This window comes from Ceratotherium simum, chromosome 28 (genome assembly GCF_057802395.1).
Source record: "Ceratotherium simum simum isolate JZ-2026a chromosome 28, ASM5780239v1, whole genome shotgun sequence".
NCBI classification, from domain to species: domain Eukaryota; kingdom Metazoa; phylum Chordata; class Mammalia; order Perissodactyla; family Rhinocerotidae; genus Ceratotherium; species Ceratotherium simum.
The window spans coordinates 31,671,890-31,696,459 of record NC_141927.1 but is presented as its reverse complement, the minus strand read 5'-3'; the positions used below and the strand labels follow the sequence as shown (position 1 = coordinate 31,696,459).

Below are 24,570 nucleotides of genomic sequence, written 5' to 3'. Positions count from 1 at the left end.
TGAACTTAACTATTATGCTACAGGGCTGCCCCCTCAACATTCTTAAAGAGACACAGCACTGAGAAAAAGTGAATGTCTATTATCATTATGAGGGAAGTGATTTAATAAATCATGAAGTATTTCTATTATATAATATCATACTATAATTTTTAAAGAATATAGTAGAACTATGGCTATAGACTTCAGTGATTTGCCATAACATAATACTGACATCTTTTCAAAAACTGCAGTGACACATACTTTACACGAGTGAGAAGAAAATATGGAAGACGTGTTTTTAGAAGTCTTCTGAGCTAGGTTTTTGGGAAATGTTGGAATAAAAAAGAAGAAGAATAGGAGAAAGGCCAGCAAACAGGAAAAGGGAGAAATAAAGTCTACATCAAGAAGAATGCAGGGTTCTTTTATTAAATAGTTATTAGATGGGTACATTTGCAAAAGAAAATTAAAATAAATCATCTGTAAGCTTGTAGGGTTGTCCATAAAACAGTGTTAAGAGAAAAAATAGAGGCAAATCACAAATATTTTTATAGTACTATTCAATTTTGTTTACATATACAAGCGAACACTCTGCGTATGTGTGTATATGCGTGTATGTATTTGTATAAGCAACAAGAAATTCACTGAAAGAACGAGAGGCTGTTAATATGGGAGGGAGTTAATAGAAAATAATTTGTTTTGTCTCCATACATTTTGTGTCATTTGTTATGTGATAGGGTTCAGGATACATTACACCAAAATATGGCAGCTTGGCATATTGAATATCTGAAGCTGAAGGAGTCTGAGCAAACAGCAGAAGCAGGAAGGTCGCTCTGACCTCCCCTCTCCCCTGCTGTTCTTCCCTGAAACAGGACATAAATCTCCCATGTGGAATGTACCCTTTCTGTACCAGGAGGAAAGAAGACATCCTTATCACCAGAGACAGGAAATTTAGGGCCGAAAAAGCTGTATAAACAAACCTTGTTAAATTAACCCCTATCATCCTAGTTACTTTCTTACTATTTGCTACCCCTAACACAAACCCCTTTGTCTTGTTAATTCTTCACGAATTTATTGTTTCTTTGTCTAAAAGGTATAAAAGCTTCCTTCTCCGCTCACCTCTTCAGAGCTTTATTCTCTTGTGAAGGCCCCCATGTACACAAAAATATTCAACAAAATTTGTATGCTTTTCTCCTGTTAATCTGTTTTTCTCAGTTTAATTTTCACACCCAGCCAGAGACCCTAAGAGGGTTGAGGAAAACTTTTTCCTTCCCTATATTATGCATATATTACAATTAAAATGATGAGAAAAAAATCTTCCCCAAAAGAATTGATTGTATAAAATTTTTTAAATTACTTACACAAAATATCAAAAAAGCAATTAACAAAAGGTGAAGAAACATTTGCTGCAAATAAGAAAAAATTGTAGAATTCTTAATATTTAAGTAATTAAACTCAATATACAAAACAAAGTCAGCAGGGGCTGGTCCAGTGCTGTAGTGGTTAAGTTCACACACTTGACTTCGGCAGCTTGGGTTCTCAGTTTCAGATCCTGGGCACAGACCTACACACCACTCATCAAGCCATGCTATGGCGTTGTTCCACATACAAAATAGAGGAAGATGGGCACAAATGTTAGCCCAGGACCAATCTTCCTCAGCAAAAAGAAGAAGATTGGCAATGGATGTTAGCTTAGGGCCAAACTTCCTAACACACACAAAAAACACAAAGTTAGCAATAAAGAAACCAAGAAAAAATCTACTTTCTGACAACTCAGAAGATAAAAAACATCTAAATAAATGTTCAAATTTACTATAAATCAGAGTAATAAATATTATAACTACGAAGATATTGTCACCTTTCTAACTAGCAAATATTTTTAAAAAATGTTGGTGACAGCCCAGCAAGAAAAACACTACAATATTCTGCTGATAGAAGTGTAAATTAGTAGATATTTTTGGAAAGACATTTGACAATACATTTTAAGTAATATAAAATATTAATATGCTGTGATTAAATGATTCTGACTTTATAAATATAACAAGAAAAAAATAGAATGTAAGAAAAAGTATGAATAAAGTTACTGAAGAATTATGTAACCATTGTTTATAATTATAAGCAAAAAATATCACTAGTAAGTTAGTGGTAAGGAAATAATATGTATGCAGCAATAAAAAAGTATGCAACATTAAAAGTGATACTTTACTACTTTTAATTACATGAAAAGATGCTTATGATAAAATTATAAGCATATAATATAAGCTAAAATTTTGTGTACTATTTTGATTTTAGTTATAAATTATTGACAATTGCTGAAAATAAAAATGCTACAATATCGTTGGAGCTAGAGATGGATTGTTCTGTTTTATAAACTTCCATATATTCTATATTTTTTCAAAATAAACATTCATTGATTTTGTAATCAAAAATAAAACAATTTATAAAAGTAAAGGAAAATAATTACTTGGATACGTATTTGCTTTTTATGGTGTTTTCTTATATTAATGTTATCTTTGAAATAACCCTAGGAGATTGATGCAATTATTACTGTTTTCTGAGTTCAATAATTTAGTATATATCGGATGCAACTGCACCCAGATCTCTCAGGTCAAATCCCATGTTCTTTTATTTTTTTCTACACTCTTTTGTGTGTTGATTGGGTAAGGAATTGACCCCTTGTACATGTCTGTTTTGTATGGCAATTAAAAATTTTATTCTGATATGCTTATCTGCTTGTGGTAATAGATTAAATCTCTGCTCCTGAGAGTTAGGGACAGAATTCTTGAAAGATGGAGATTTTTACAATATCAGTCATTCATGAATAAGGTAAGTTTTATTTTTTTAAATAAATTCTTGTTGTTTTAATGAAGAGACTGATCAATTCTTTTATAGTAGAGAAACATGGACATTAGGTGTCACTATAAATAAGAATTTGAAATTGTTCAACCTCAGAGCAACTTTTCGTGACTTTAGAAATTAATTAATGGATATTAAGTCAAGGGCCACCACACTAAAGATGAAAACAGAATGTGTCTTTAAATGGGTAAATTGTATTGTGTGAAAAACAAAACAAAGTGTGTAACTTTTTAACCAGGGTGAAGAAACTTGATTTGGTAATGGAAATGAAGAATGAAAGGAAGTAGAAAATATTAAAAAATGATGGCAGAAAAAAATTCTAGTATAACAGTTAGTGCAATAACATAAGTGGAGTCAATTAAAGGTAATAGTTCTCAGATTAAATTTAGAAAAAATAGTAATTTGTTTCTTATAAAAGATACACTTAAAAAAGAGATGAATAAGGGTTGAAAACTAATTAAAAACAATGTATGAGGCCAGTATGGGAGTAGGCAATGTGTTAGAAATCTTACATTCTGTCAAAATAAAATTAAGAACTAAAAATATCATTAGAGACAATGAATGGTGTGATGTATAGGTCAAAAAGAAATATACCATGGTAAACATAGACTCATGATACAGCCTCAAAGTATATTAAACTGTTGACAGAACTACAGAAAAATATATAGATCAACATATTTAGCTGAAAACCTTAATACATCTTTCTCAGAAGCTGGTAGAACAAGAAGAATAAATGTTTGCATAGAGGAGACTTCTGGATTCAGCTCTGATGTGTTAATAGCCTGGAAATTGTCACTCCCATTGTTACAACAAGGAAAAGCTGAACAAACTAAAAATCAATGACTTTTCTTAGACTCCTCAGGGAATTGAGGTTGGAGGGAAAGCTAACACCATAAATCCTGGAGAGATAGGCAAATCCAGCAAGTTACAGCTCAGATTAGCTCATCTAGAACAGAAACTCCTGAAGCCAAAGCCAGTAGGAGCACTTAAATGATAATTTTGATGAGTTGCTGGAGGTTGCTGGAAGTGTAGATTAGCACGGGACTGAGAAACTCCTAGAGGTCTGTAGTTTTAGATGGGTCCTAACACTTTCTTGGGTTTTACCTCTATAAACTTTACTGGATTTTTACATTATAATGTCAAGAAATAGCCTCTCTGGCTCTGGCAGGGGGAGAGAACTGGCTCTGACTGGGAGAGAGATGTCCATAACAAAGACATTCTCTCCGTGGAGAAAAGACTTTAAGAGAGCCTTATCCCATCAGGGAAGGATTATTCCTAATACTCAAGTTCCCTGTGGCCTTCTTGTCTCACCTATGGGAAGGGAAGTCATAGCACTGAAGAAACACTTGTGAAGGTCACAAACCCAAGACACAAGCCCACTAAAGCAGTGAGATTTTTATCATTAGATTTTATGATAAGATTATAGAATATATTCCCTCCTCCGCACCTGACAACCACACCAAAAGGGCTCCAATATAATAACAGTGGATTACAGTTGAAAGAGCTGCAAGATGCAGACTCTCTCTGAGCAGGAGTACTGTCAGAAACTCAAAGTGAAGAGGGGAGCCAAAAACAGGACACTAGAGGAATTTGAATCCTCTGGCCCCTGTAGCAACAGCAAATGTTAAACACAGCACAACTCAGCCAGATTAACGTAACTACACACTAAAGGGCTATTACCTGATACAACGTAACCGGCTTTCAAGATAAAATTTCGAAGCTTGGAAAAATGCAAGAAAAAAATGTCTGAAGAGATACAGCAAGCATCAGAACCAGACTTAGATATGATGTACATGTTAGAATTATCACTCAGGAAACTTAAAATAACTATGATTAACATGTTAGGGGATATCTATTAGTCACGGCTCTCCAGAGAAGTGGAACCAATAGGGAGTGTGTGTGTGTATGTGTGTGTGTTTGTGTGTGTGTTAAGGAATTGGCTCATGTAATTGTGGAGACAGGCAATTTTGAAGTCTATGTAGGTCAGGTCAGCAGACTAGAGATCCGGGAAAGAGCTGCAGCTTGAGTCTGAAGGCAGTATGGAGGCAGACTCTTCTTTAGGTGGACCTCAGTATTTTTTCTTAATGCCTTCAACAGATTGGATAAGGCCCACTCACATAATGGAGGGTAACCTGCTTTATTCAAAGTCTACTGATTTAAATCTTTAATCCTTTTAATACTTAACTGCGTCTAAAACAATACCTTCACAGTGACATCTAGACTGATGTTTGACCAAATATCTGGGTACCATGGCTTAGCCAATTTGATATATAAAATTAAGCATCACAGATTCTGATGGCAAAAGACAACTTGCATGAACAGAAGAGTAATTAGGCAGAGAAGTAGAAACTAAGGAAGAATAAAAAAGAAATGCTGAAATAAAAACACTAACATAAGCAAAGAATGTCTCTGATGGACTCATCAGAACACAACATGGCTTAGGAAAGAAAGAGTGAGCTTGAAGATAGGTCAATACAAACTTCCTAAGCAAAAATGGAAAGAGAAAAAAAGATGATGAAAACAGAAGAGAAATCAAAGAAGTATGGGACAACTTCAAAAGGTGTAACATGAATATAATTGGAATATCATAAGACAAGAAAATATAAACAAAACAAAAGAAATATTTAAAGTAATAATGACTGAAAATTTTTCAAAATTAATGACAGATATCAAACCACACATCTAGAAAGCTCAGAGAGTACCAAGGAAGATAAATACCAATACAAAAACAAAACAAAACAAAAAACTGTACCTAGGTATAACATATTATATTCATACTACCTATAACCAAAGGCAAAGAGAAATTTTTGACATGTCTATACATATGTTATATACAGAATAACAAGGATAAGAATTATAGTAGACCTCACATCAGAAACAACACAATCAAGAAGAGGGTGGAGTAAAATATTTAAAGTTTAGAAAGAAAAAAAGAACTTGAATTTGATATTAAGCAAAATTATTCTTCAAAATGAAAGAGAAATAATAACTTTTTCATAAAACAAAAACTGAGGAAATACACCACCAGAACAGCTACCCTGTCAGAAACGTTAAGAGCATTTTTTTCAGGGAGAAGGAACTGGTATTGTTCAGAAACTTAGACCTACTTAAAGAAAGGAGGAGCGTCAGAGAAGGAATAAATGAAGGTAAAATAATTTCTTTTACTTTTCTTACTGTTAAGTGACTTAAAAGACAAATGTTACAAGCATATGTGTAAATGAAATGAATGACAGCAATGTCATAAGGGTCAGGAGAGGACAATTGGAAATACTCTGTTATAAGGTACATGGACCACAAACAAAGTAACATAATGTTATTTGAAGGTGGATTTGATTAGTTGAAAATGTGTATCAGAAATTCTAGGGTATGATTAATAAAATTTTAAAAAACAAGCATATTGATATACTAAGAGAAGAGACAAAATGGAACCATATAAAATGCATAGAAGGCAGAAAGGAAGTGGTGGTGTTGGGAGAAACAAAGAACTACCATCAATAGAAAACAAAGACTAACATGATGGATAATAATCTAAATGCTATAGACTGAAGTGTGTCCCCCAATATTCATATGTTGAAGCCCTAAATCTGCAATGTGACTATATTTGGAGATAGGGCTTTTAGGAGAGAAATAAGGGTAAATGAGGTCGTGATGATGTGGTCCTATTCTGAAAGGATTAGTGTCTTTACAAGAAGAGATATCAGAGACAGCTAGCATCCTCAGATGAAACGTCATGTGAGAACAAAATTGCCCTCTGAAAGACAAGAGAAGAGATCTCACCAGAAATCCAACCATGCTGGAACTTCGATCTTGGATTTTCCAGCCTCAGAACTGTGACAAAATAAATATTTGTGGCAAAGCCACCTAGTCTGTAGTATTTTGCTATGGCAGCCTAAATAGATGAACACACCAACTATATGAATAATCACTTTATAGTCAATACTCTAAATACGCAAATTAAAAAAAAGAGATTACCAGAACAGATTTAAAAAAAAAAAAGAAAACAGAACCCAACTAGATGCTGTCTACTAGAAACCCACTTTAAATATACAAAGAAAAGAAAAGCAATGGAGAAAGATATACCATGCTAATAGTAATCAAAAGAAATCTGGGTAACTATACTAATTTTGGAAAAAATAGGCTTCAGAACAAGAAAATTTATGAAGGAGAAAGAGGGGCATTACATAATGATGGAGGGGTCAAGTATCCAAGAAGACATAACAATCCAAATATGTATGCATCTAAAAATAGAACATCAAAAAATATGCCAGGCAAAAAGTTTTATAATTGAAAGAAGAAATACACAAATCTACTACTATCATTTGAAACTCTAATACCTCTCTTTCAGTAATTGATAGATCAGCAGGCAAAAAATCAAGATATAGTTGACCTGAGCAGTACTAACAGTCAACTTGCTCCAACTGACATTTGTAGAATACTCCATCCAACAACAGCAGAATATATACTCTTTTCAAGCTCACCTGGACCATTCACCAAGATAGACAACATACTGGGCCATATAAGACACATAACAAACTTAAAGAGAAGAAGTCACACAAAATAAATTCTCAAAGCACAATGGAATTCAACTAAAAACCAGTGACAGAAAGATAGGTGAAATATCTCCCAAATAACTTGAAATTAAACAACACAATTCTAAATAACACATGGGTCATGAGATCTCAAGAAAAATATTTAAAAATTTACAACTAAATAAAAATTAAAATACAACTTCTGAAAATTTGTAAGATGCAGTAAAAACAGTGCTTAGAGGGGAATGTATAGTATTAAATGTATAAATTAGAAATATCTAAAATCAATAACGTAGACTTTAGTTTAGCAATGTAGAGAAAGAGCAATTTAAGTCTAAAGCAGGTAGGAGAAAAGAAATAATAAAAATTATAGCAGAAACCAATGAATTTGAAAACAGGAAAACAATAGACAAAATCACCAAAGATAAAAGCAAGACTTGTATCTTTAAGCTGTTACCTTTGCCCTTCTTTGAAGAGAAATATTAACTGAAAGAAATCTATCTAGTCAGACTAACAAGAGAATAAGAGTGAAGACACAAATGACAAATATCATAAATGAAAAAAAAGTAATCACTAAGGAGCCCATGGACATTTAAAAGATAATCAGGAATACTACAAACAACTCTATGCTCCCAAATTTGATAATTTAGATTAAAAGGATCAATTTTTTGAAGACAGAAATAGGCAAAGCTCATATAAAGAGAAATAGGTAATCTGAGTAGACCAATATCTGAAAGAAATTGAATCCAAAACAGAAAACATCAGACACAGTGAGTTCACTGGTGAATTCTACCAAACATTTAAGAAATAAACACTATCAAACTTCCACCATCTCTTCTGGAAAGTAGTAGCTTTCTATAAGGCTGGAGTTACCCAGTACCAAACCTGAAAAAGACCTTACAAAAAAGGAAAACTAAACATACACATAGACGCAAAAATCCTCAACAAAGTAATAGTAAGTTGAATCCAACAATGTATAAAAATAATTATTCCCCACAATCAAGTGGGATTTATTTCAGGTATGCAAGACTGGCTCAGCATTAGAAAATCAAAGTAATCCACCAAATCAACAGCATAAAGAAAAATAAATTAGGATCATATCAATAGATGTAAAACATTTTGATAAAATCAAATATCCATTCATGTTAAAAATTCTCATCAAACAAGGAACAGAGCAGAAATTCATTAACTTAATAAGGAACATCTACAAAAAAATCTACAGTTAACATCAAACTTAATGGTGAGAAACTGAGTGCTTTTTCCCTAAGATGAGGAGCAAAGATATTCTTTTTCACCACTCCTACTCAATTCTTAGTGGAAATCCTAACTACTGTGAAAAGACACGTAAAGGATATAAAATGTATACATATTAGAAGAGAAAAAATAAAACTGCCTTTATTTAGACAACATGATTATCTATGTAGAAAATCCCAAAGAATCAACAGAAGAACTACTGGAACTAATAATAGTATAGCAAACTCACAAGATACAAGATTAATGTACAAAGTTAATTGTTTTCTTACATACTTGCATTGAAAAATTGTAATTTAAATAAAAAATTAACAACAGCACCCAAAAGATGAAAACTTGGGCATAAACCTAATAAAATATTTATAGGACCTATATGTGGAAAACTACAAAACTGATGAAAGAAATCAAAGCTCTAAATAAATGGAGCAATATTTTGTTTTCATAGCTTGGAAGGCTCAATATCGGTAAGGTACCAATTCTACCAATCTCTTCTGTAGATTAAAAACAATCCCAATTAAAATGCCACCTATTTTGTAGATATCAACAAAGTGATTCTAAAGTTGATATGAAAAAGCAAAAGATCTAGAATATCAACACCATACTGAAAAGAAGAAAAAAGTAGGAGGATTACCCAATTTCAATCCTTACTGTACAACTAAAGTAATCAAAATAGTGCTGTACTGGTGCAAAAATAGACACATGAATCAATGGAACATGATTAAGAACCCTGAAATAGATCCTCACAAATATAGTAAACTATTCTTTGACATAGGAGTGAAAGAAATTCAACAGAAACAGAGTTGTCTTTTCAACAATGGTACTGGAACAATTGGACAACTAAATGCAAAAACATGAACTTAGACATAAAACTTACATCTTTGAGTAAAAATTAACACAAAATTAATCATAGACCTAAATGAAAAATTGAAACTATAAGATTTCCAGGATACAGTGTCAAGATGGTAGTGTAGGCAGACTCTGAACTTACCTTCTCCCACAGATGCAATAAATTTACAACTGCTCTTGGAACAGTTACCCCTGAGAGAGAACTGAAAACTGGATATAAAGAAGCCCCACAACAAGGGACAATGCTGACTGAGCTGGAAGAGGCAGAAATTCCTTTCTGGAGAGAAAAAAGCCACCTTCTAGCCACAATGTTTCATGGCTGGCCAAGAGCAATCTTAAGGTACAAAGCCTTCCCTGGAGGAGTGCGGGATTTGAGTAAGGGAAATTTACCAAAATAAGCATCTTTTGGACTCAGCACAACTGAGACAAGTGTCATAATACCTGGCTTTGCTGGCTATTAACAATGAGAGGGAGGGGTTGGCCCAGTGGCACAAGCAGTTAAGTGTGCACACTTCGCTTCAGTGGCCTGAGGTTCATAGGTTCAGTTCCTGGGCGTGCACTGCCGCACCGCTTGTTAAGCCACGCTGTGGCGGCGTCCCATATAAAGTAGAGGAAGATGGGCACGGATGTTAGCTCAGGGCCAATCTTCCTCAAGAAAAAAGGGGAGGATTGGCATCAATGTTAGCTCAGGGCTAGTCCTCCTTACAAAAAAAAAAAAAAAACAAAAACAATGAGAGGGAGTACCCCCAGAAAATCTGTCAGACACAAGGGGAATGAAAAGCCTGAACTTAAAGGGTCCATGCAGAAATTCACTCATTTTGGAAAGCAACCTAAAATCACCAGAAAGAAAAGTGCGCTGTCCTTTGGTGAGAGGAGACTCACCTCATAGGCTCTGGGTGTATCCCAGTGAGAGGTGAGACCTCTCCAGGGAATGAGACATTGGCAGCAGCCATTATTGTGACCTACTACAGGCATGCTGACACAGACACTGGAAGAGGCCATTGAAGTTCTTCCTCTGACCTGTTAGCACACAGGTCTGTCCCAACCACTAGAGCATGAATTTAATCCAGCTGAGCAAGGGCATGAAGCCTGCCATAGGGATTGGCCCTACACAACAGCAAGACCTTGGGCAATTTGTGGGCCCACATAGGTGGGGTGCCTTGAACCTCTGCAGCTGGGCAAGTGGGTCCAATTCTGTGGGGCAGGGTGTGAGTTCAGAGTGGCCCAAAATTGGTGGAGTGTGTGGGGTCTCTGCAGCCGGGCAGCTGGGTCTGCTTCAGTAGGTCAGGTTGTGCTCATGGAGCAGGACTGTGTTACAGGATATGTGGCCCTGAGAGTCATGGGGCTTGTCAGCTGCAGAAGATTTGTTTCTCAAACAGCCACATACGGGATCAGCCCCACCTTTCAAGGTCTGAAACAATTGGATGCTCCCATGCCTGTGGATGGCCCCACTCAGTTGCAACCTTGACAGAGCTGACAACAGGCTTGCAGGCTGGAGGCCTGCAGCAACTGTAAGCCTCTGAGCCTAGCAACTGGCCATACTGGGGCTCTACTCATTTAACAGGAAAACTACAGCAGGAATGTGCTATTAGACCTTGCAGCCAACTGTGCTGGGGCTCCTCATGCCAGAAAAAGTGACTGAAGGGACCATAGCAGCAACACACAGCTGATTATTACAACCAGCTGGCCAGGGAGACAGCCTAGCCTTCCCAGGCATCTGCAGCAATAGAAACCCTGCCATAACAGAAAGACACATGTAACCCACACAGGCGACACTCCTGGACCATTTGGAACTGGTGATGAGAGGGAAGCACACTGGGTCTCATAAGGCACCTCTTACATAAGGCCACATCTCCAAGATCAGGAGACGTAGCTGACCTACCTAATACATGGGTATAAACACAGAGAAAGAGGCATTATGAGGAGACAAAGGAATACGTTCCAAGTAAGGAAACAGGACAAAACCCCAGATAACGAACCAAATGAAATGGAAATAAACAATCTACCTGACAAAGAGTTCAAACAGAGTCCTAAAGATGCTCACTGATCTTGAGAGAAGAATGGATGAACTCAGTGAGAACTTCAACAAAGAATTGAAAAATACAGAAAAGAACCAACCAGAAATGAAAAATACAATAATGGAAATGAAAAATTCACTACAGGGACTCAATAGCAGAGTAGATGATATGGAAGAATGGATCAGCAAGCTGGACGAGACTGGAGGAAGTCACTCAACCTGAAAAGAAAAAAGAATTAAAAAGAATGAGGACAGTCTAAGAGACCTCTGGGACAACATCAAGCACACTAACATCCATGTTATAGGTGTCCCAGAAGGAGAAGAGAGAGACAAAGAGGCAGAGAATCTATTTGAAGAAATAATAGCCGAAAAGTTTCCAAACCTAAGGATGGAAACAGACATCCAGGTACAGGAAGCACAGAGAGCACAAAACAAGATAAACCCAAAGAGGCCCACACCAAGACATATTATAATTAAAATGTCAAGGATTAAAGATAAAGAGAGAATCCTAAAATCTGCAAGAGAAAGGCAACAAGTTACATACAAAGGAAACCCTATAAGGCTATCAGCTGACTTTTCAGCAGAAACTTTACAGGCTAGGAGGGAGTGGTATGATATATGTAAAGTGCTGAAAGGAAAAAACCGACAACCAAGAATACTCTACCTGGCACAGTTATCATTCAGAATGGAAGGAGAGATAAAGAGTTTCCTAGACAAGCAAAAACTAAAAGAGTTTATCACCAAGAAAGCAGCTTCACAAGAAATGCTAAAAGGACTTGTTTAAGTGGAAAAGAGGACCACAAATAGGAATAATAAAATTATCAAAAAAAAGCAATAAAATCATTGGTAAAGGCAAATATACAACAAAGGTAGCAGATCAACCACCTATGAAGCTAATATGAAGGTCAAAAGACAAAAGTACTAAAATTATCTATTTCCATGATAAAAGGGTAACAGATACATATTCACAAAAAAAGAGGTTAGATATGATATCAAAAACATAACATCTGGGATGAGGGGAATAAAAGAGCAGAGCTTTTATCAAGAGGTCAAACTAACGAGACTATCAACTTAATATAGATTGCTATATATATAAGTTATTATATATGAATCTCATGGTAATCACAAACCAGAAACATATAATAAATACACAAAAAATTAAGAGAAAGGAACCCAAACATAATACTAAAGAGAGCCATCAAACCACAAGAGAACAAGAGAAGAAGAAAGGAACAGAGAAGGGCTACTAAAACACTCAGAGAAAAAGTAACAAAAAGGTCATGAGTACATTCTTATCAATAGCTACTTTGTCAATGGACTAAATGTTCCAATCAAAAGGCATAGAGTGGCTGATTGGGTAAAAAAACAAAACCCATATATATGCTGCTTTCAAAAGGCACACTTCAGACCTAAAGACACTCACAAACTTAAAGTGAAGAGATGGAAAAAGACACTCCACGTAAATAGCAATGAAAAGGAAGCTGGGTTAGCATTACTTATCTCAGACAAAATAGACGGTAAAACAAAAACTGTAACAGGAGACAAAGAAGGGCACTACATAATGATAAAGAGAACAATCCAATAAGAGGATATAACACTTGTAGGGCCGGCCCCGTGGCTTAGCGGTTAAGTGCGCGCACTCCGCTACTGGCGGCCCAGGTTCAGATCCTGGACGTGCACAGACACACTGCTTCTCTGGCCATACTGAGGCCACATCCCACATACAGCAACTAGAAGGATGTGCAACTATGACATACAACTATACTGGGGCTTTGGGGAGAAGAAGAGAAAAAAAGGAGGAAGATGGGCAATAGATGTTAGCTCAGAGCTGGTCTTCCTCAGCAAAAAAAAAAAGAGGATATAACACTTGTAAATATATATTCACCCAACGTAGGAGCACCTAAATATATAAAGCAATTATTAACAGACATAAAAGAAGAAATAGAGAGCAACACAATAATAGTAGGGGAATTTAACACTCCACTTACACCAATGGATAGATCATCCAAACAGAAGATCAATAAGGAAACGTTGGCCTTAAATGACACATTAGACCAGTTGGACTTGGTAGATACATACACAACATTCTATCCAAAGACCACAGAATATACATTCTTTTCAAATGCACATAGATCTTATATTAGGCCACAAAACAAGTCTCAATAAATTTAAAAAGATTGAAATAATAGCAAGCATCTTTTCTGACCGCAATGGTATGAAACTAGAAATCAACTAACCAAGAAAACTGGAAAAGCCACAAGTATATGGAGATTAAACAAAATGCTTCTGAACAACAATTGCATCAATGAAGAAATCAAAGAATAAATAAAAAAATACCTGGAGACAAATGAAAATGAAAATACAACATGCCAAAATTTATGGGATACAGCAAAAGCAGTTCTAAGAGGGAAGTTTATAGCAATACAGCCTTACCTCAGCAAATAAGAAAAATCTCAAATAAACAATCTAACAGTGCACACTAAAGGAACTAGAGAAGGAAGAACAGAGCCCAAAATAAATAGAAGGAAGGAAATAATAAAAATCAGAGCACAACTAAATGAAATAGAGACCAAAAAAAAAAAAAAAAAAGAGAGAGAGAGAGAAAATCAACGAAACTAAGAGATGGTTCTTTGAAAAGATAACCAAAATTGACAAGCTTATAGCTAGCCTCATCAAGAAAAAAAGAGAGAAGGCTCAAATAAATAAAACCAGAAATAAAAGAGGAGAAATTACAATGGAAACCTCAGAAATACAAAAGATTATAACAGAATACTATGAAAAGCTATACGCCAACCAATTGGATGATCTGGAAGAAATGGATAAATTCTTAGAACTATACAACCTTCCAAAACTGAATCAAGAAGAAGTAGATAATTTGAATAGAGCAATCACCAGTAAGGAGATCAAAATAGTAATCAAAAACTCCTCAAAAAATAACAGTCCAGTACCAGATGGATTCCCTGGTAAATTCTACCAAGCATTCGAAGAAGATTTAATACCTCACCTTCTCAAACTCTTCCAAAGAATTGAAGATGAGGGGAAACTTCCTAACTCATTGTACAAAGCCAACATTATCCTGAAACCAAAATCAGAGAAGGATAACACAAAAAAAGAAAATTACAGGCCAATATCACTAATGAATATCAATGCAAAAATCCTCAACAAAATACTAGCAAATCAAATACAACAATACATTAAAAAGATCATACACCAGGGCAGGCCTGGTGGCGTAGTGTTTAGGTTCATACACTCCGCTTCAGCAGCCTGGGGTTCACAGGTTTGGATCCCGGGCATGGACCTACGCACCACTTATCAAGCCGGGCTGTGGCAGGCATCCCACATATAAAGTAGAGGAAGATGAGCACAGATGTTAGTGCAGGGCCAAGACATCTCAGCAAAAAGAGGAGGATTGGCAACATATGTTAGCTCAGGGCTAACCTTTCTCACAAAAAAAAGAAAAAAAATCATACACTATGAGCAAGTGGAATTTATTTCAGAGATGCAGGGATGGCTCAATGTCCACAAATAAATCAATGTGATACACCGCATTAACAAAATTAAGAATAAAAATCACATGATCATCTCAATAGATGCAGAGAAAGCATTTGACAAGATACAGCATCCATTTATGATAATAACTCTGAATAAAATGGGTATAGAAGAAAAGTACCTCAAAGTAATTAAGGCCATATATGACAAACGCACAGCTAATATGATTCTCAATGGAGAAAAACTGAAAGCTATCAGCCTAAGAACAGGAACCAGATAAGGATGCCCACTTTCACCACTTTTATTTAACATAGAATTGGAAGTCCTAGCCAGAGCAATCAGGCAAGAAAAAGAAATAAAAGGGATCCAAATTGGAAAGGAAGAAGGGAAACTGTCACTATTTGCAGATGACATGATTTTATATAGATAGAATCCTAAAGAATCACCAAAAAACTTTTAGAAATAATAAATAAATTCAGTAAAGTTGCAGGATACAAAATCAACATACAAAAATCAGTTGCATTTCTATACACTAATAATGAACTAGCAGAAAGAGAAGTCAAGAATACAGTCTCATTTACAATCACAAAAAGAGACTAAAATACCTAGGAATAAACTTAACCAAAGAGGTGAAAGACCTGTACACTGAAAACTATAAAACATTGTTAAAAGAAATAGAAGATGACGCAAAGACCTGGAAAGGTATTCCATGCTCTTTAATTGGAAGAATTAGTGTCATTAAAATGTCCATACTTCCTAAAGCAATTTACAGATTCACTGCAATCTCTATCAAAGTTTGAATGAGATTTTTCACAGAAACAGAGCAAAGAATCCTCAAATTTATATGGAACAACAAAAGACTCTGAATAGCCAAAAGAATCATGAGAAAAAAGAACAAAGCTGGAAGTATCACATTCCCTGATTTCAAAATATACTCCATAGCTATAGTAATCAAAATAACATGTTACTGGCACAAAAACAGACACTCAGATCAATGGAACAGAATCGAGAGCCCAGAAATAAACCCACACATCTATGCACAGCTAATTTTCGACAAGGAAACTCAGAACATACAATGGAGAAAGGAAAGTCTCTTCAATAAATGGTGTTGGGAAAACTGGACAGCCACATGCAAAAGAATGAAAGTAGACCATTATCTTATACCATAGACAAAAATTAAATCAAAATGGATTAAAGACTTGAATGTACCACCTGAAACCATGAAACTTCAGAAGAAAACACAGGCAGTATGCTCATTGACATCAGTCTTAGCAAGATATTTTCAAGAACCATGTCTGACTGGGCAAGGGAAACTATAGAAAAAATAAACAAATGGGTCTAGATCAAACCAAAAAGCTTCTGCACAGCAAAGGAAACCATCAACAAAATGAAAAGACAACCTAACAATTGGGAGAAAATATTTGCAAACCATATATCTGTTGAGGGGTTAATCTCAAAAATATATAAAGAACACATACATCTCAACAACTAGAAAACTAACAGTCCAATTAAAAAATGGGCAAAAGACCTGAACAGACATTTCTCCAAAGAAGATATACAGATGGCCAACAGGCACATGAAAAGATGTTCAACATCATTAACTATCAGGTAAATATAAATCAAAACTACAATGAGATATAACCTCACTGCTTTCAGAATGGGTATAATTAACAAATCAGGAAACAAGCGTTGGAGAGGATGTGAAGAGAAGGGAACTCATACAACTGCTGGTGGGAGTGCAAACTGTGCAACCACTATGGAAAACAGTATGGAGATTCCTCAAAAAATTAAGATTAGAACTATTATACGATCCAGCTATTCCACTGCTGGGTGTTTATCCAAAGAACGTGAAAACACAAATGCATCAAGAGACACGCATTCTTGTGTTCATTGCAGCATTATTCACAATAGCCAAGACTTGGAAGCAACCTAAGTGCCCATCAGGGAATGAATAGATAAAGAAGATGTGGTAAATATACACAATGGAATAATACTCAGCCATAAGAAACAATGAAATCCAGCCTTTTGTGACAACATGGATGGACTTGAGGTTATTACATTGAGAAATAAGTCACAGGAAGAAAGTCAAATACCATATGATCTCATTCATAAGTAGAAGATAAAAACAACAAAAAAACAAACACATAGAGACAGAGATTGGATTTGCCATACCAGAGGGGAAGCGGGGAGGGTGGAAGGTGAAAAAGGTGATTAGACACATGTGTGTGGGGATGGATTGTAATTAGTCTTTGGGTGATGAACATGATGTACTCCACACAGAAATGGAAATGTAATGATGTACACCTGAAATTTATGTAATGGTATAAACCAATGGTACCTCAATTAAAAAATAAATAAATAAAAACAAAGCAAACACAACAAACAAAAAAGATTTCCAGGAGATAATATAGGTGACCTTGGGTTTGGTGACAAGCTTTTAGATATAACATCGAAAGTATGATCCATAAAGGCAAAAATTGATGTTAGATTTATCAAAAGTAAAAAAATTCTACTCTGTGAAAGACAATGCTAAGTGAAGGAATAGACAAGGCACAGGTAGGATGAAATATTTGCAAAACATATCTGATAGAGGACTTGTATCCAAAATATGCAAAGAACTCTTAAAACTCAACAATAAGAAAACACACAACGCAATTTAAAAATGGGCAAAAAATCTGAACAAATCACCCAAGAAGATAAACAAATGACAAATAAGCATATGAAAAGATACTCAGCATCTTGTATCACTAGGGATTTATGAGTTAAAGCAACAATGAGATATAACTACAAACTATTACAATGGTTATCATCCAAAAAAAAATTCTGACAATACAAATTGCTGACATGGATGCACATCAAAAAGAACTCTCATTCATTGCTGATAGGAATGCCAAATGGTATAGCCACTTTGAAAGATAGTTTGACTACCTCTTACAAAGCCAGACATAGTTGTTCCATGTGATCCAGTAATCATGCTCCTATGTATTTATATAAATGATTTGAAAATTTATGCCCACACAAAACCTGCACACTAATATTTACAGCAACTTTATTCATATTTCCAAAATTGGAAGCAACTAAGATATACTTCAATAGGTGAATGAATAAACAAACTATGGTTCATCCATACAATACAATAGTATTCAACAATAAAAAGAAGTTAGCTATCACACCACAAATACCATTAATAAATATTAAATACATATTGCTTCTGTTCAATAAAGGAAGCCTTGAATCAAGTTAGTAGACAGGTGACAGTGTATGTTGTGTATAAAACTGACAGAAGAGATGAAGAAATTTTTCATATCAACATTAAAAAAGGCACCTCAATAGAATAATTAGGCAAAATACAAAACTATATAAAGACACAACTTATATAAGAGGAATTCCAATTAGCTAACATGTTAATGAAATATCCAATCTCATTAACAATAAGAAAAATGTAGTGAAACCAACAACAGAATATTACTTTATATTAGAAAAGTTGATACTCTCTAGAGTTGGCAGTAATGTGTGACTACTGGAACTCTCCTACATTGCCAGTGGACATGTAGACTGATGTCTCCATCAGACAATGTGGGGGAACTCTCTGATAATATTCATTGAACTAAACATACACAGAACTGGGAATCCAGCGATTCTACTCCTATATAAACCTTAGGAAAAATTTTCATAGATATATGAAGGGACTAGTTTGAGGATGTTCATCACAGTGTTATTTGTGGTGGCAATTTGGAAGAGGAAATCTTGCTTCCATCACCAGGAGAGGGTGTGTGTAAAATGTAGTGGATGCAAACCAGAGTCCTATGCACCAGTTAGAAGCAACAGAAAACTTGTAGAATAGAGCAACGTGGACAGATATTAAAAATCAAGTGTTGAATGAGAAAAAGTAAGAAACAGAGTGCCATTATGTAAATAAAATTTCATAAAATTTTATGAATTGACACAAAATATAAATTCATAGTTTGCAAGAATGCATAATTCATACTATCTCAGTTTGAGAATCTTGCAAAACGGAACAGAGCCAGAAGCAAGTCATAAGTGCTAATTCTTGGAAGGTGCAATCCGAGAAAACAGAAGTGAGGTGGAGATGGGATGCTAAAGCAGAGTGGTGCATTACTGTTCTGGCCACTGCTTTATGATGAACTACAGAAAGATGCAGCTTGTCTCCATGTGTGTTGTGCATATGCTTGGCTATGTAAGACATTTCTGGACAGACTCTATAGAGAAACTGTGCTTTGGAAGAGTCCATAGGAGGGTGGAATGGAGAGAGAATTTATGTCTCTCATCTTCTGTCTCCACTAGTCAAAATTCTCCCCACAGGGAAACAACTCCATTTCACTTTGAGGCTGAGGAAGGAAGTTAGCCTCTCGGGAAGTCAGACTCCATGACTTCTAGTGTGGCACTTTGTGGTGTGATGGGAGAACTGAAAAATCCCAGGCCTCAGAGGGAGGATGCATAGGGGTGCTCATGGACTCAGTGGGCGGCAGCAAATACGGAAGTGGAACAAGTGGGCAAAATTCAAGAAAGAAGTGATTGTGAGTACAAACTAAAAGGTACATATTAAATACATTAAAATGCTTGCCTATACTGGGGGAAGAAGAAAGAGTGGGGAATGTGAATAAGAGGAAATGAATAAGAGAGTGCTTGCTGGGAACAAGGATGATAATTGGTCATGAACCAGAGTTTAATTAACTTTACTTTCTTCACCTAAATTCAAAAAGCAAAGGAAGCAAAGAAAATCCAGCAGCTTGTGTCATAATCATTGGCAAATAAGTGGGGTATGAAATCCCAAATGAAAAGACTTTTTACATGTTAAATTATTGAACAAGCACAAGACGGTGTATTGTGGAAGAGGATAAGCCAGGTTTTTTTTTTTAACTCAGAAAACTAAATCAATATTGGTTTTGTTTAATTAAAAATATGCATAAAATTAAGTGATAAAAGTAACATTTCCTCTATTACAAATATTATCAAGAGTACTGGGAAAGGCCAGGCAGGATTAGTAAGAGTTCATGAATCTAAATAGGGAGAAATTATTTACTAATGCATTTCCAAACATGTTTAACTTGGAAAGGTATTGCTTATAAACTATAAATCCCTCAGGTCGTGAGTAGTCAAAAAGCTGTCTCTGTGAGAGAAATGCTTAACATTCACGTTATGGACTGAATATTTCTGTCCTCTCAAAATTCATATGTTGAAGTCCTAACCTCCAATGTGATGGTATCCTTGCAGGACATTTGGTCCTGTCTAAAACATCCATAAGACATTTGGTGGGCGCCAAAAGTCTGCTAATCGATGGTATTAGGAGGTGAGGCCTTTGGGAAGTAATTAGCTTTTGATGAGGCCATGAGGAGGCCCCATGATGGGATGAGCACCTTTATAAGAAGAGTAAGAGACACCAGAGCTTCCTCTCTCTGCTATGTGAGGACACAGTGAGAAGGCCACCTACAAGCCGGGAAGAAGACCTCACCAAGAACCGAATCTGCCAGCACCTTGACCTTGGACTCCTCAGCCTCCAGAGTTCTGAGAAATAACTTCCTGTTGTTTAAGCCATCCAGTCTGTGGTGTTTTGTTATGGCAGGCAGAGTGGACTGAGACAATTTGTTAGTTCCCTTTCACCTGCAAATGACAGAAACTTAACTCAAACAAGTTTGAATTCAACAACAAGAGAATAGACTAGAGGGGCCAGCCTGTTGGCGTAGCAATTAAGTTGGTGCGTTCTGCTTCAGCAGCCTGGAGTTTTGCCGGTTCGGGTCCTGGGTGCGGACATACTCACTGCTCATCAAGCCTTGCTGAGGTGGTGTCCCACATAGAAGAACTAGAAAGACCTACAACTAGGATATACAACTATGTATTGGGGTTTTGGGGAGAAAGAAAAAGAAAAAGAGGAAGATTGGCAACAGATGTTAGCTCAGGGCCAATCTTCCTCAAAAAAAAAAAAAAAGAGAGAGAGACAAGAAACACTGTCATACCTTACAAAGTAAGGGAAGCAATAAATCTCATGCTCAACTGAATACATAATCTCAAACAGTACAGGAATTTGGAATCTACAAAGTAAGGGATGCAACTGATCTCATGCTCCACTGAATCCATAATCTCAAACAGTATCAGGAATTTCTAGTCTATCTTCATATTCTCTCTTTTCCCATTTCTTGTCACAGCTTCTGTCATTGTGTTGATCTCTCTCTCCAACATTTCCTTATGGCCAATGGCCATGGTCTCCAGAACTCTGAGTTTATGGACAAACTAGAGCATAGGAGAAAAAAAGTTGGAAGAGAAAACTATACCTCTGCCTCAAGTTCAGAAAATTCCAGAGAAGAACTCTTGAGCAGTCGAGCCGAGATCTCACGCTCAGCTTTGTAGCCACAGAAAGTATGATTATAGGGGTTTTGGAACAATGTGTAATGAGGAGTGAAGACAGGTCTTCAAATGAAGGCGAAGGCACTATTACCAGAAGATAGAAAGAGAAGTTGGGTAGATTTTTTTAAAAAGTTATAATTAAAACTTCCCCAGTGTTTGCAAATCTCTAACAAGTATTAATCCTTGGAATTTTAGACAAGAAATCAAAATTCCAGGGATTTCTTGAGAAGTCTCGAAAATCATGTTATTCTATACTTTGTGTACATTTTATATTTATTTCTAAATAATAATGAATGATCATAATAATACAGAATGAATTGTTTTTCTGATAAAAAGTTTCAGTCTGTTCTGTAAAAATACACAGTATTAATAAATACATAACATTTTTTGTTGTCAACCAATGTATTTTGATAAGATTATGAATTTCAATATCATGTACAAGTGATCTGTACCTAATATAAATATATTATAACAGAAAATATTATAATAAGGAAACATGATTATAAAGTGCCAACTAAAAATCATTTTAAAAATTGAAAAGTAACAACACAAAAAATTATCATTCCTAAAATGAAATTTTAAAACATCCAAAGCATTGATTGCCCTATCTTATAGTTTTGATCTTGACAAAAATTCTAGATAGAGAAAAATGCCTTCCAGTTTGCAGCGAAACTGGTTGAACTATTGAGTGTCCAAAATACCTTCATGCTTCATGGGCATTAGGATAGAAGTTGTTTCATATAACTGATATTGTTTTTACTAACTCAGATTTTAAATCAAATTCTTGTTTCATGTGCACATCTTCCCTTTTCATTTCTTCTGCTACTGTGTTTTAAAAAAAGAGAAGTATGTAGTAAACACTCAAAACTGGAGAATGCCAGTGAACATTTTTGCATGGTATTCAAACAATACAATGTTAGTATTTTTTTTTTTTTTTGGAAGGATAACATCACTATACATAATTTTGTGTCAAAAATGTTAATTTAAGATTTATTTTGCTTCCAAACTTGTTATTTCTTGGAACACCATTTATAGGATTAGTATAAAGCATACTATGAGTATAAACTTACTAATATGTATTTTATTTTCAAGAACGGATGCATCACTGTTAGCAGGAGGCGGGGCCACAACACACACTTGTAACATACTAGTGGCCACAAGTGAGAGTGAGGGACACCATCCTGACCACTTCTCTCCTACCAGTTCCTGTCCTGGCTTCCAGAACTGTTGGCCGTAACCTTCTACTTCTCCTGCCAGCATTTTTTTTTTTTTTACTATGTTTTTGACTTGATATGAGTGGATTCTTTCAAAGCATTAACATTTCTATGTTGATAGTTTAGTTTTAGTTCTCACAGGAGAACTATAATGTATTTTTCCAATTCCTGATTTCTCAATTGATTTTTCTCAGAATTCAGGATTAGGAAAAGCATGCATTTCCTAAGAAATGTTGTGAAAGGATCCCCAGATGGATACTCTAAATTCTCCTGAATCCCTTAAATACCTCATCTCAAATAAAAAGCTTGATTCTGAAACACAGAATGACTTTTGACATTACAGAAAGAGATGGATTCACAAAACAACCTCATACCTGGTTAATCTTCCTTCCTCTTCCCCTAATAGCCTATTCCTACAATCCCAATTGCTACCCCTCAGGGGAAGAGGTACTATTTACGGTAGCTTAGGCTCAACAGGAAATCTTATTCAATGCGTGGATATCTCCATCCTAAAGATAAAATAATGTGTATGTTTGATATTATTCTCCATTCAAAATTACCTCTGATACAACAGTATAAATTTGGTCATTGATTTCTATAAGATATGAAAATACAAGAGAAATCGAGTTAAGAGCAAGTTTAAAGCTCTAAAAGGAGTAAATATCAATTAGTGTCTCCTTATCTTTTTTTCTCTTCTTTTGTTTTATACATGTGTTAGAGGATGCCAGACCCGTAATGCCTTGACTGAAACAACTCTTCTAACTTGTTATGTTATTATTTAAAATTGTTTTTTCAGTTATTTCAATCAGTTCTTCCTCCAAGCACTAATTACCTTTTTAGGAAACCTTTTTTTCAGCTCTTCAGTTACATGTTCTGTGATAATTTTCTTACAGGTAAAAACCAAAGAGATATTTTTAAAAGAAATTCTTTCTCTTTTCCAAACTCAGATCTGGAAATCTACAAACCCAAATCAGGATATGGTTACCTGGGTAACAAGGATTCCACAGAGAAAGTAATACTTATTCTCTTACCTCTGTGTTCTTGACTTTTTTCCTTGATCAATAGTTAATTACGTTTTTATCCTTTTTGGAGCACAGGCATTCCCAATAGCGCAAATGTTTTATAATTCTTCTTCCATAGGTCAAGCCCTATGCTTTCCTCTCATTGAGTTAGATTGGTGTCCAGAACCCGGGCTGAAGGCACACAATGCTACAGCAGAATGAAAGGTTATATAATCAATCAACAGCCAGCTGGAAAGGTCAGTAATATTACAATTATTAAAAAATACATTTTCTTTTGGGATCAGAAATAAAGATCCTCAATGAAGAACTAATGAAGCTGAAGTTTGCGCTTCTCTGTTTACCGATTCCAGGTGGTACCTGACCTTCAGAAATTGTACATTGTCTCAGATTCTGCATGGAAATTTTAATTTCCTTGAATTGCAGTGGAGCTGTACTGCTCATTGTTCATCTGTGTACTTAGATTTATTAAAGTCCAGTATTTCAAGCGTGTCTTTCCCTTCTCTTTCTGAAAATTTCAGGTGATGGTAAAAAATTAAAAAAAAATAAAACAAGTAAAATGCTGAATTTGGTAGATGATATCCTTTTTCTAGAATTGTTATCTGAAACCAATTACAAATACCTGGAAACCTGCACTGCACTGTGGGCCCAAAGTTGACCAATGACCTATCTCTATCTGCCTAAGATACAGATGTTTTGGAAATGGATTGGAAAAGACTAGAGAAGTGAGTAGCATATTTCTGGATTATTTTCCTTTGTATTTTGTTTCCTTTGTTGTGGTGTTTTATTTTTGGAATATACATTAGAAGATTTTATATCAAGCTTTAGAGAGTGTAATACAATTTGTATTTTCAGCTATGACAGCAAACCTTAATTAAAAATAAATGAAAATACTATGGAGAGAAAGTTTGGAATATTTTTAGGTGAATGAACAATAATATCATGCTGATTATCATTGCATACACAGAACTGGAGGTGAATATTGTTCTATCTCACCAATTCAGAGAGGA

At 35.4% G+C, this 24,570-nt stretch overlaps 1 long non-coding RNA gene across 1 annotated transcript in view; it reads right to left on the bottom strand.

The window, feature by feature from the left end:
• The window catches only part of LOC147913352 (uncharacterized), a 141,610-nt gene that overhangs the window by 112,944 nt on the left and 4,096 nt on the right, over positions 1–24,570 (bottom strand). Inside the window, exon 2 of the long non-coding RNA XR_015548879.1 lies at positions 23,573–23,750. This is a non-coding gene — a long non-coding RNA (uncharacterized LOC147913352). The remainder of the gene's footprint in view (positions 1–23,572; positions 23,751–24,570) is intronic.